The following is a 14,467-nucleotide window of genomic DNA, read 5'->3' as shown; positions in this document are numbered from 1 at the left end:
AGCGAATGCCTAATTCTCAAAGGACTAAAACCCCGACTGATGCGTCATCTCAAACACACAGCAGGCACTTGGGTTGATGAACTTCCGTCAGTTCTCTGGGGTTTGAGGACAACTCCCAATTGATCGACTGGACAAACTCCTTTCTTTTTGGTCTATGGAGCCGAAGCTGTTCTGCCAAGTGACCTGCTCCACAATGCACCCCGAGCCGAGCTCTTCTTCGAAGAGGAAGCCGAGCAGGCCTGGCAAGATCCAGTCGATCTCTTAGAGGAGGAAAGAGAGATGGCCTTGATCCGGTCGACCATTTATCAGCAAGACTTGCATCGATTCCACGCCAGAAACATGAGGGGTTGAACCTTTCAAGAGGGAGACCTGGTTCTTCAAGTGGATCAACAGAAACCACACAAGCTCGCCGCGGCTTGGGAAGGCCCCTTCATCATCACCAAAGTTCTCCACAATGGAGCATACCATCTTTACAGCGTCGAGCATCAGAAGGACGAGCCACGGGCTTGGAACGCGGAGCTGCTTCGTCTTTTTATACTTAAGCACTCGTTCGAATAAAATGTAATAAGAAGTACCTTTGTAATTTGTTCGTCAGAGACAAAAGCTTTTCAGTCTTCTCGCACGATTGTTGTTGTTTTTACTTACCTCCGAAATCCCCCAGTGGGTGGGCTTAGCCGTGAATCCGTTTCGCCTAAGTTCGAAAGAAAATCCTACCGAGTGATGAGCAAGCCTCTCACTCGGGAGGCTTAGCCACGAATCCATTTTGCCTAAGCTCGAAAGAAAATCCTACCAAGCAGTGAGCAATCCTCCCACTCGGGGGCTTAGCTGCAGTCCAGTGCTCGCCTAAGTTTGTAAAATCCTCCCGAGTGGTGAGCAATCCTCTCACTCGGGGGCTTAGCTGCAGTCCAGTACTCACCTAAGTTTGTAAAATCCTACCGAGTGGTGAGCAATCCTCCCACTCGGGGGCTTAGCTACAGTCCAGTACTCGCCTAAGTTTGTAAAATCCTACCGAGTGGTGAGCAATCCTCTCACTCGGGGGCTTAGCTACAGTCCAGTACTCGCCTAAGTTTGTAAAATCCTACCGAGTGGTGAGCAATCCTCCCACTCGGGGGCTTAGCCGCATTCCAGTACTCGCCTAAGTTTGTAAAATCCTACCGAGTGGTGAGCAATCCTCCCACTCGGGGGCTTAGCTGCAGTCCAGTACTCGCCTAAGTTTGTAAAATCCTACCGAGTGGTGAGCAATCCTCCCACTCGGGGGCTTAGCTGCAGTCCAGTACTTGGCTAAGTTTGTAAAATCCTACCGAGTGGTGAGCAATCCTCTCACTCGGGGGCTTAGCTGCAGTCCAGTACTCGCCTAAGTTTGTAAAATCCTACCAAGTGGTGAGCAATCCTCCCACTCGGGGGCTTAGCTGCAGTCCAGTACTCGCCTAAGTTTGTAAAATCCTACCGAGTGGTGAGCAACCCTCTCACTCGGGGGCTTAGCTGCAGTCCAGTACTCGCCTAAGTTTGTAAAATCCTACCGAGTGGTGAGCAATCCTCCCACTCGGGGGCTTAGCCACAGTCCAGTACTCGCCTAAGTTTGTAAAATCCTACCGAGTGGTGAGCAATCCTCCCACTCGGGGGCTTAGCTGCAGTCCGGTACTCGCCTAAGTTTGTAAAATCCTACCGAGTGGTGAGCAATCCTCCCACTCGGGGGCTTAGCTGCAGTCCAGCACTGGCCTAAGTTTATAAAATCCTTGTCCGCAAGGACGGCGAGGTGCAGGTCGACCGCGGCCCTCTTCTCCGAGCTACGCCACAAATACAACGTACGCTCCATCCTTGTCCGCAAGGACGACGAGGCGCAGGTCGACCGCGGCCCTCTTCTCCGAGCTACGCCACGAATACAACGTACGCTCCATCCTTGTCCGCAAGGACGACGAGGCGCAGGTCGACCACGGCCCTCTTCTCCGAGCTACGCCATAAATACAACGTACGCTCCATCCTTGTTCGCAAGGACGGCGAAGCGCAGGTCGACTGCAACCTTCTCCTCCGAGCTATGCCACATATACAACGGAGCAGACCCCAAAAGCAATTGCAAGTATACTCAAAAGCAATTCGGATAAATCCTAAAGTTCCAAGCAGCAAATCAAAAGTATTTGAGCATCAAGCCCGAAGGAGTTTAACAGTTACAACAATCACTCGGCATTCCGAGGCAAATTTAAGACGGTTCAAATCTCATAAGTTTGTTCACTCGGCAGGAGGAGGGTTGGCTAGTTCGACGAATTCGTCCAAGTCGATCCCATCCGTGATCTGAGTGGCAGAAGCGGTGAAAGTCTCCATAAAGGACTGGAAGTCATGCCTTTTGGTGTTAGCGATCTTGATCGCCGCCAGCTTGTCTTCACGGGCTTCCTTGCAGTGGACTCGTACCAAGGACAACGCCACGTCAGCACCACACCGGGCGAAGGACTTCTTCCATTCTTGCACTCGATCGGGGATCTCATCGAGTCGAGCCATCAGAGATTCCAGGTCATTTTGAAGCGTCGCCCTTGGACAAAGCAATGAGTCGACTCGTGAGACCGCCACCTTCAGACGCGCGAGGTAACTTGTGACGCTGGCGACACGAGACTCCAGTTGGAGCATGTTCATGGCAGTTTCATCGCAAACTGGAGAAGCGATAGGGTCCAGACCCGTCTCGACCCTTCTGGTTTCCTCGTCAAAGTCTTGACAGAATTCTGCAGTCAAAAAATTAGTGATTCGACCGGACAGGATTCGTTTGCAAGCATCAACACAGTCGGTTTAAAAGAAGTACCTTCCAGCATAAGATAGAGCTTCTTGGCAAGAGTTCTCATATAAGCTTCCGTGTCATTCCTCTTGTGGACTACAGACTCTAGCTTTTCATTCAGGGCAATTTTATCCTTCTTCAGACGACTCACTTCTCGGTTAGACTCATTGAGACAGAACTTCAGCTTGTTCACCTCCCCTTCCAATGCTCCGACTGAAGCCAGCTTCTGGTCTGTAAGGGCAGTCTTATCCTGGGCTTCCTTCTGCGTAGCTGCGAGGTCTGAGTCCTTTTTCTCCGAAGCCAACTTCATTTTCTTTGCAAAAGAAGCAATCGGATCAAACAAGAGATCGAAGAAATGTTTTAAAAGACGATCGACGTAAACAGTCGACATGCAGTTACCTTCCATACCAGCAGCTTCATCTTGAGCTTTCTTCAAATTCTGTTGGGCCAGCTCCAAGTCGAGGTTGAGTTGCCTCTGCTTCTCCTCAAGTTCAGCAAACTTGGAAATGAGAGTACAAGATTTCTGCAGGAGGCAAAAGACGTGTCAATCGACAAGATCAAAGGTTATTTACTTTCGAGTGAATAAAACTTAAAGAGTTCACTTAGACCCCAGCCGACTGCACGTAGTCGACTATGGTCTCGGGGACTACACCCAGCAGGTGCACTTGGCGTGCTCCCGCTGATTTAGACCCAACTCAACCGGTCCGCCCGGGTCAAGTCAAAAAAAACTATTCAGACCCCAGTTGACTGCCAGTAGTCAACCGCGGTCTCGGGGACTACACCCAGTGGGTGCACTTGACGTGCCCCCACTAGTTCAGATCTCATTCGACCGGTCTGCCCGGGTCGAGTGGAAGAAAAGAAAGGAAAAATAACTCAGACCCCAGTCGATCGCCAGCAGTCGACTGCGGTCTCGGGGACTACACCCAGTGGGTGCACTTAGCGTGCCCCCACCGGTTCTGATCCTACTCGCCCAGACCGAGTAGAAGAGCGCAAATACCAAAGACAACAAAACACCCAGCGGGTGTACAGATTCGACGCAAACAACAGGAGATTGTATGGAAGAAAATATTTTGGGTAGCATATCCTGATAGAACAAGGTCAGTCGAAAGTTTACTTACCTGGACATTGGCCCGGAGAGCAGCGCTGGCGTCATAAGCAGCCTAGCTATTCTCGTGCACCGTCTTCATCCGCTCCATCATCACGTTAGCCTGACAGATGGCTTCTGCAGCCGCATCCGACTGGCTTTCCAAAACAGGGTAGCTGGTGAAGAAGAGGGCAGACGACCCAGGTGCGGCAGCTTGGAGCTCCGGGGCGTGAGATTGGACGACTGAAGGAGACACCGGTACAGTCGACGGTGCAGGGCGCTCACTCGACAAGGGTACATCGAAGGTTACAGAGGCCCCGCCCGCGTCTTTAGATTGACGGATGGTTGGTGTTGTCGTTGGTCCCTGCTGAGATGCCTTACCAGCCGCTACCTTTTTGTTCTTTCTGGGCCTAGGAGCCACATCTTCATCGTCGTCTGGGAGATCGATGACGTTGGGTGGAGCTACAGAGAAGTTCACTCGACCTCAAGTGAACCGCTAGAATTCAATCGACCGAGTAATCAAGAACAAGATCATAAGAGTTTTTACCTGGGTTGGAGGTAACCGCATCTTCCATCTCCTCGTCTCGGTACTGGTAGGAAGAGGTTCCTGATGTAGTAGCACTGCAAATTTCCTCACTCAGTCGGTTACATTCTATTGCTCAAATCGACGAAAAGAACATGTCAGATGATTACCCAGAGATGGTGGGGATGGTCACTTTGATTCTGGGCAAAGCCTTCGGTGGTTTGGAGGAGGTGGCCTTCGATGCTTTTGGCGCAGGAGGAGGCACAACCTTGAGCTGCTTCGGAGCCTTCTCAATCGGCGCTGGGGAAGACGTCCGGGGGCGCTTCGAAGATTGCCCAATCGGCGCGGTCCAGGACCGGGGTGCTCGCCGGGTCGTGAGCGTGCTTGGATCTCCTCTCTCTACGAGGAGGCGAGTCGACCTCTTCGTCATCACTCGAGTCGTCGCTCTCCTCGTCCTCCTCTGCATCCGAGTGCCACTCGCCACTCTCGCCCCCGCTCGCTCCTTCCTCGACGTCTTGCTCCTGCACTCCATTAGGCATCGAGTACATATCAATGAGAGCCTGAAAGGACAATGAGCAAAAGAAATACAGTCGACCATCAATAAGGTGTCACACAGTGAATCGAGAAGATACTTGGCAAAGCAGAATCATACCTGTTCCGGCTGGCGCGAGTGGTCGAATGGAATCACCCTCCTAGACCCCCGGGGACTGTCTTTGTTGCTGGTGATTCCCCTCAGCCACTTCTCCGCCATGTCTTCGCTAACGTCCTCCGGGTGGATCCGAGTGGAGTCCTCGAGTCCCGAGTACATCCACATCGGATGGTCACGTGCCTGAAGCGGTTGGATGCGTCGACTGAGAAAGACCTCCAGCAGGTCCATCCCAGTCACCCCGTCGCGGACAAGTTGGACGACCCGCTCGACCAATGCCTTGACATGCGCCTTCTCTTCTGGGATCACCCTCAAGGAGGAGGGCTTCTCCACTCGAGCCAGGAAAAGGGGGGAGTCTAGTCGACTGACCCGGAGTCGGCTGGTCCTTACAGTAAAACCAAGTCGACTGCCAGCCCTGAACCGAGTCAGGAAGGATCATTGCTGGGAAGGTACTCTTGTTCCTCATTTGGATCCCAAGGCCCCCGCACATCTGGATCACGTGCGTCCTCTCATCACTCGGGTTGGCCTTCTTGACCAACTGGGAGAGACGGGTGAATATGTGTTTGAAGAGACCCCAGTGCGGTCGACAACCCAATAAATTTTCGCTAATTGACACAAAGGCAACCAGATAAACTATGGTGTTTGGAGTGAAGTGGTGGAGTTGAGCCCCGAAGAAGTTCAAAAAGGCACAAAAGAAAGGATGGGGAGGCAAAGAAAACCCGCGGTCGACGTGAGTGGCAAGGATAACACACTCACCCTCCCGTGACTGCGGCTCGGTCTCGTTCCCAGGGAGCCGCGCTGATTCGTGGGGGATCAGTCCCCCCTCCACCAGGTCGTCGAGGTCGTCCTGGCTGATCATCGAGCGGATCCAGTCACTCTGGATCCAGCCCGGCGGCAGGCCGGATCTTGATGAGGATCCGCCCCGGCTGGTCCTCTTACCCTTTGCCTTCGCGGTCGCCTTCTTCGCGCGCTCCAACGCCACCGTTTTCTCTTTTCCCATGGCAACGGATCGAGTCTGAGCGAGGTTGCGATGCCGAGAGCGGAAGCGGGCGCAGCGGAGAAGTCTGAGGAAGAAGAAAGAGAATGAGGGCGCGCTGTTCAAAGGCCCTGTCCAGTGTCCCTTATAAGGTCATTCCCGAGTGACTGACTTGTAGGCCCAGACGATCTAAACAAATCCCGCAACAGTCGCGCGCGTGATACGTGGCGAAAAAGGTGGCATGGGGACCGAGGCGGCCTGCCTAATCCATCCCGATTACCACGGCCTCGCCCGTCCAGCGCGCTTCCCAAAATTCAAATCCCGCGGAATCCGCGGAGAGCAGAGCAACTTGTCAGATGGAAAACATCCTCCACATCGTCATTCGGAACTCTACCATGAAAGTTCACTCGACAAAAACTAAGAATGGACTAAGGCGACTGGAAAAGAAGTTGATGTCATCCCCTCAATTCATTGATCCAAAGCAAGATATACTGATAGCACGAAGAATGAGTCGGAAGTGTTTTCAACTCCTTCCTCACTCAAACCCTGATCCATTCGGGGGCTAATGATGAAGCTATGTACCTAGGGTAGGGTCATGGATCCAATCCAGATACCCTCCCCAAGGACATCTCTTAAAGAACCAGAAGCAGTCGAATAGAAATCATCGTCCACTCGACCATAAAGCCATGTTCCACTCGACAGTCTTGAAGACACTCGACCATACGAACAACCACTCGACTACCAGAAGACTAAGAGCCACTCACTCTGCAACGGTCGGGATTTAAGTCATAGCTTTAATGGTCATTTATGTACTTTTATTACAGGCGTTACCAGTAACGTATCTACCTTTATGTACCTTAAACCCTTTGTAACTAAGGGCAGGAGGGGTCTGGCGAACTCTATATAAGCCACCCCCTCCTCAGGGGCAAGGGTTCGCACCCCGTGTAACTCACACGCGTATAATCCAGTCGACCGCCTCCGGGCTCCGAGACGTAGGGTTGTTACTTCCTCCGAGAAGGGCCTGAACTCATAAAACTCGCGTGTACAACTCCTCCATAGCTAGGATCTTGCCTCTACATTCCTACCCCCCATTTTACTGTCAGACCTAGAACCACGACATACGACACTCTCCCCTCTCGTTGCTATGCATCACCATGATCTTGCGTGTGCGTAGGATTTTTTTTGAAATTACTACGTTCCCCAACAATGGCATCCGAGCCAGGTTTATGCATAGATGTTATATGCACGAGTAGAACACAAAGGAGTTGTGGGCCTGGATATATACATATTGCTTGTCGTCACTAGTTGATTCTTGATTCAATGGCATTGTTGGATGAAGCGGCTCAGACCGACATTACGCGTACGCTTACGCGAGACTGGTTCTACCGACGTGCTTCGCACACAGGTGGCTAGTGTGTGTCTGTTTCTCCAGCTTTAGTTGAATCAGATTCAATGAACATGGTTCTTTCTGAAGATCAAAAAGCAATCACTTATATCGTGTTGTGGTTTTGATGCGTAGGTAAGAACGGTTCTTACTCAGCCCGTAGCAGCCACGTAAAACCTGCAACAACAAAGTAGAGGACGTTTAACTTGTTTTTGCAGGGCATGTTGTGATGTGATATGGTCAAGACATGATGCTATATTTTGTTGTATGAGATGATCATGTTTTGTAACCGAGTTATCGGCAACTGGCAAGAGCCATATGGTTGTCGCTTTATTGTATGCAATGCAATCGCCCTATAATTGCTTTACTTTATCACTAAGCGGTAGCGATAGTCGTAGAAGCAATAGTTGGTGAGACGACAACGATGCTACGATGGAGATCAAGGTGTCGCGCCGGTGATGATGGTGATCATGAAGGTGCTTCGGAGATGGAGATCACAAGCACAAGATGATGATGGCCATATCATATCACTTATATTGATTGCATGTGATGTTTATCCTTTATGCATCTTATTCTACTTTGTTTGATGGTAGCATTATAAGATGATCTCTCACTAAATTTCAAGGTATAAGTGTTCTCCCTGAGTATGCACCATTGCGAAAGTTCGTTGTGCCGAGACACCACGTGATGATCGGGTGTGATAAGCTCTACGTTCACATACACCAGGTGCAAGCCAGTTTTGCACACGTACAATACTCGGGTTAAACTTGACGAGCCTAGCATATGCAGATATGGCCTCGGAACACTGAGACCGAAAGGTCGAGCGTGAATCATATAGTAGATATGATCAACATAGTGTTGTTCACCATTGAAAACTACTCCATCTCACGTGATGATCGGACATGGTTTAGTTGATATGGATCACGTGATCGCTTAGATGATTAGAGGGATGTATGTCTAAGTGGGAGTTCTTAAGTAATATGATTAATTGAACTTTAATTTATCATGAAGTTAGTACATGATAGTATTTTGCATGTCTATGTTGTTGTAGATAGATGGCCCGTGTTGTTGTTTCGTTGAATTTTAATGCGTTCCTTGAGAAAGCAAAGTTGAAAGATGATGGTAGCAATTACACGGACTAGGTCCGTAACTTGAGGATTATCCTCATTGCTGCATAGAAGAATTTCGTCCTGGAAGCATCGCTGGGTGCCAGGCCTGCTGCAGATGCTGCTGACGTTAAGAACATCTGGCAAACTAAAGCTGATGACTACTCGATAGTTTAGTGTGCCATGCTTTACGGCTTAGAACCGGGACTTCAACGACGTTTTGAATGTCATGGAGCATATGAGATGTTCCAGGAGTTGAAGTTAATATTTCAAGCAAATGCCCGGATTAAGAGATATGAAGTCTCCAATAAGTCCTATAGCTGCAAGATGGAGGAGAATACTTCTGTCAGTGAACATATACTCAAAATGTCTGGGTATCATAATCACTTGACTCAACTGGGAGTTAATCTTCTTGTTGATAGTGTCATTGACAGAGTTCTTCAATCACTGCCACCTAGCTACAAAAGCTTCATGATGAACTATAATATGCAAGGGATGAATAAGACAATTCCTGAGCTCTTCGCAATGCTAAAGGCAGCGGAGGTAGAAATCAAGAAGGAGCATCAAGTGTTGATGGTCAACAAGACCACCAGTTTCAAGAAAAAGGGTAAAGGGAAGAAGAAGGGGAACTTCAAGAAGAACAATAAACAAGTTGCTGCTCAGGAGAAGAAACCTAAGTCTGGACCTAAGCCTGAGACTGAGTGCTTCTACTGCAAACAGACTGGTCACTGGAAGCGGAACTACCCCAAGTATTTAGCGGATAAGAAGGATGGCAAGGTGAACAAAGGTATATGTGATATACATGTTATTGATGTGTACCTTACCAGAGCTCGCAGTAGCACTTGGGTATTTGATACTGGCTCTGTTGCTAATATTTGCAACTCGAAACAAGGACTACAGATTAAGCGAAGACTGGCTAAGGACAAGGTGATGATGCGCGTGGGAAATGGTTCCAAAGTCGATGTGATCGCCGTCGGCACGCTACCTCTACATCTACCTTCGAGATTAGTTTTAGACCTAAATAATTGTTATTTGGTGCCAGCGTTAAGCATGAACATTATATCTAGATCTTGTTTGATGCGAGACAGTTATTCATTTAAATATGAGAATAATGGTTGTTCTATTTATATGAGTAATATCTTTTATGGTCATGCACCCTTGAAGAGTGGTCTATTTTTGTTGAATCTCGATAGTAGTGATACACATATTCATAATGTTGAAGCCAAAAGATGCAGAGTTGATAATGATAGTGCAACTTACTTGTGGCACTGCCGTTTGGGTCATATTGGTATAAAGCGCATGAAGAAACTCCATACTGATGGACTTTTGGAATCACTTGGTACTTGCGAACCATGCCTTATGGGCAAGATGACTAAAACGCCGTTCTCCGGAACTATGGAGCGAGCAACATATTTGTTGGAAATCATACATACTGATGTATGTGGTCCGATAAATATTGAGGCTTGCGGCGGGTATCGTTATTTTCTCACCTTCATAGATGATTTGAGCAGATATGGGTATATCTACTTAATGAAACATAAATCTGAAACATTTGAAAAGTTCAAAGAATTTCAGAGTGAAGTGGAAAATCATCGTAACAAGAAAATAAAGTTTCTACGATCTAATTGTGGAGGAGAATATTTGAGTTACAAGTTTGGTCTACATTTGAAACAATGCGAATAGTTTCGCAACTCACGCCACCCGGAACACCACAGCGTAATGGTGTGTCCGAACGTCGTAATCGTACTTTACTAGATATGGTGCAATCTATGATGTCTCTTACTAATTTACCGCTATCGTTTTTGGGTTATGCTTTAGAGACGGCTACATTCACGTTAAACAAGGCACCATCAAAATCCGTTGAGACGATGCCTTGCGAACAATGGTTTGGCAAGAAACCAAAGTTGTCGCTTTTTAAAGTTTGGGGCTGCAATGCTTATGTGAAAAGGCTTCAACCTGATAAGCTCGAACCCAAATCGGAGAAATGTGTCTTCATAGGATACCCAAAGGAGACTGTTGGGTACACCTTCTATCACAGATCCGAAGGCAAGATATTCGTTGCTAAGAATGGATCCTTTCCAGAGAAGGAGTTTCTCTCGAAAAAAGTGAGTGGGAGGAAAGTAGAACTTGACGAGGTAATTGTACCTTCTCCCTTATTGGAAAGTAGTTCATCACTGAAATCAGTTCCAGTGATTCCTACACCAGTAAGTGAGGAAGCTAATGACGATGATCATGAATCTTCTGATCAAGTTACTACCGAACCTCGTAGGTCAACCAGAGTACGATCTGCACCAGAGTGGTACGGTAGTCCTGTTCTGGAGGTCATGTTACTAGACCATGACGAACCTACAAACTATGAGGAAGTGATGATGAGCCCAGATTCCGCAAAATGGCTTGAGGCCATGAAATCTGAGATGGGATCCATGTATGAGAACAAAGTGTGGACTTTGGTTGACTTGCCCGATGATCGGCAAGCCATCGAGAATAAATGGATCTTCAAGAAGAAGACAGACGTTGATGGTAATGTTACTGTCTACAAAGCTCGACTTGTTGCGAAAGGTTTTCGACAAGTTCAAGGAGTTGACTACGATGAGACCTTCTCACCCGTAGCGATGCTTGATACGTCTCTGTCGTATTTATAATTTTTGATTGTTCCATGCCAATATTATTCAACTTTCATATACTTTTGGCAACTTTTTATACTATTTTTGGGACTAACATATTGATCAAGTGCCCAGTGCCAGTTCCTGTTTGTTGCATGTTTTTTGTTTTGCAGAATATCCATATCAAATGGAGTCCAAACGGAATAAAAACTGACGGAGATTTTTTTAGAATATATATGATTTTTGGGAAGAAGAATCCACGCGAGACGGTGCCCGAGGGGGGCATGAGGTAGGGGGGCGCCCCCCAGGGTGTCAGGAACGCCTCTGATCCTCGTGGACACCCCGTAAGGCGGTTGATGCCCTTCTTTCACCGCAAGAAAGCTAATATCTAGATAGAGATCGTGTTAAAATTTCAGCCCAATCGGAGTTACTGATCTCCGGAAATATAAGAAACAGTGAAAGGGAAGAATCTGAGAACGCAGAAACAGAGAGAGACAGAGAGACAGATCCAATCTCGGAGGGGCTCTCGCCCCTCCCGTGCCATGGAGGCCATGGACCAGAGGGGAAACCCTTCTCCCATCTAGGGAGGAGGTCAAGGAAGAAGAAGAAGGAGGGGGCTCTCTCCCCCTCGCTTCCGGTGGCACCGGAGTGCCACCGGGGGCCATCATCATCACTGCGATCTACACCAACACCTCTGCCATCTTCACCAACATCTCCATCACCTTCCCCCCTCTATCTACAGCGGTCCACTCTCCCGCAACCCGTTGTACCCTCTACTTGAACATGGTGCTTTATGCTTCATATTATTATCCAATGATGTCTGAGTAGATTTTCGTTGTCCTACCGGTGGTTGATGAATTGCTATGATTGATTTAATTTGCTTGTGGTTATGTTGTTGTCGTTTGGTGCCCATCATATTATTGCGCGCGTGGATCACACCATAGGGTTAGTTGTATGTTGATAGGACTATGTATTGGAGGGCAAGAGTGACAGAAGCTTCGACCTAGCATAGAAATTGATGCATACGGGATTGAAGGGGGGGCCAATATATCTTAATGCTATGGTTGGGTTTTACCTTAATGAACATTAGTAGTTGCGGATGCTTGCTAATATTTCCAATCATAAGTGCATAGAATTCCAAGTAAGGGATGACATGCTAGCAGTGGCCTCTCCCACATAATACTTGCTATCGGTCTAGTAAAGTAGTCAATTGCTTAGGGGCAATTTCGCAACTCCTACCACCACTTTTCCACACTCGCTATATTTACTTTATTGTTTCTTTATCTAAACAGCCCCTACTTTTTATTTACGTACTCTTTATTATCTTGCAAACCTATCCAACAACACCTACAAAGTACTTCTAGTTTCATACTTGTTCTAGGTAAAGCGAACGTCAAGCATGCGTAGAGTTGTATCGGTGGTCGATAGAACTTGAGGGAATATTTGTTCTACCTTTAGCTCCTCGTTGGGTTCGACACTCTTACTTATCGAAAACTGTTGCGATCCCCTATACTTGTGGGTTATCAAGACCTTTTTCTGGCGCCGTTGCCGGGGAGCAATAGCGTGGGGTGAATATTCTCGTGTGTGCTTGTTTGCTTTATCACTAAGTAATTTTTATTTGCTGTTCTAGTTGTTTTCTATCTTTAGTTATGGGTAGGAAACGCAGAATACCAAAAAATTTAGTTGTACCTACTAAACCAATGGTTGAAGAACCACTCAAAATCTATCACACTGCTGAAGCTTATTACTTGGATCATCTTTGATCCCTTTGTGCTCGTGCTGAAACCCCAACTAGCTTAGTTGAGGGCAAATCTTTAGATGAGCATGCTTGTTTTGTGCGACACCGAATATCTGAAAAAGGGAAAACTTTACAGGATCAAATTCATTGTTTGCAATGCTATGCTTGGAATTTATGTGAAATATATGATTATACTTGTTGTTCTGAAGACCCTAAGAAAGACCTTCCCTACCAATGTTTGTTTAGTGATAATGGAATCGTATCCTCTTATGATAAGGGTGTTTATAGTTACTATGATGTTCAACAAATTGAAGAATTTGTTGCTTTTAAGGGTGCTTATGAAATTGCTTCTTTGATTGAAAAATATGATGTTACTCTTTACAAATCTGAAAATTTTGCCATATTTAAATATTGCTATGATAATTATGCTTCTAATGCCTATGTTGAACCATATATTGAGTACTACTCCGCTGTCCAAGAAGAGACTAATATTTTGCAGGAGTCTATGGAAGAAGAAATCGATGAAACTGTGAGCTCATTGGATGAAAAAGATGAGGAGGAGAGCGAAGAACAAAAGGAGGAAGAGCGGATTAGCTACCCGTGCCCACCTTCTAATGAGAGTAACTCTTCAACTCATACATTGTTTAATTTCCCTTCGTGCTTACCGGAGGATGATTGCTATGATGATTGTTATGATCCCGTTGATTCTTTTGAAATATCCCTTTTTGATGATGCTTCCTATGCTTGTGGCCAAGATGCCAATATGAATTATGCTTATGGAGATGAACTTGCTATAGTTCCTTATGTTAAACATGAAATTGTTGCTATTTCACCCACGCATGATAGTCCTATTATCTTTTTGAATTCTCCCAACTACACTATATCGGAGAAGTTTGCACTTATTAAGGAATATATTGATGGGTTGTCTTTTACCGTTGCGCATGATGATTTTGATGAATATAATATGCATGTGCTTGCTGCTCCTACTTGCAATTATTATGAGAGAGGAACTATATCTCCACCTCTCTATGTTTCCAATACAATAAAATTGTAAGAAACTGTTTATACTATGCATTGGCCTTTACTATGTGTGCATGAATTGTTCTTTTATGACATGCCGATGCATAGGAAGAGAGTTAGACTTCGTCATTACATGATATATGTTACCTTGTGCTCACCACTAAATTACAAATCATTGTTAATTAAAATTGGCTTTGATATACCTTGGGATCCGGGTGGATCCATTACTTGAGCACTATATGCCTAGCTTAATGGCTTTAAAGAAATCGCTGCCAGGGAGACAACCCGGAAGTTTTAGGGAGTCATTTATTTCTGTTGAGTGCTTTCATATAGTTTAAAAACAACAAAAATAAAAAGGGGAACCCGAAACTTTTTCAAAAAGGAAAGTGAAAGTGAGAAAGACAAGCATTGTTGAAGTGGGAGAGCTCCTTGAACTTTGTTCATGCTCACTGAAACTTTGTGAATCTTGATTACAGAAACTTTTCAACAAAAATAATTATCCCCTTGTACAATTCCATTGTATTATAAAAATAATGTGCCAAGGTTTGCCTTTAGGATGTTTACATTTGCTTGATGGTTTGGATGGTGCAGGACAGAAACTTTGGCTGTAGTGCGCGATTTTACAT

This window comes from Triticum aestivum, chromosome 1A (assembly GCF_018294505.1).
Source record: "Triticum aestivum cultivar Chinese Spring chromosome 1A, IWGSC CS RefSeq v2.1, whole genome shotgun sequence".
NCBI classification, from domain to species: domain Eukaryota; kingdom Viridiplantae; phylum Streptophyta; class Magnoliopsida; order Poales; family Poaceae; genus Triticum; species Triticum aestivum.
The sequence above is the reverse complement of the archived record's forward strand: the minus strand, read 5'-3'. Positions refer to the sequence as shown.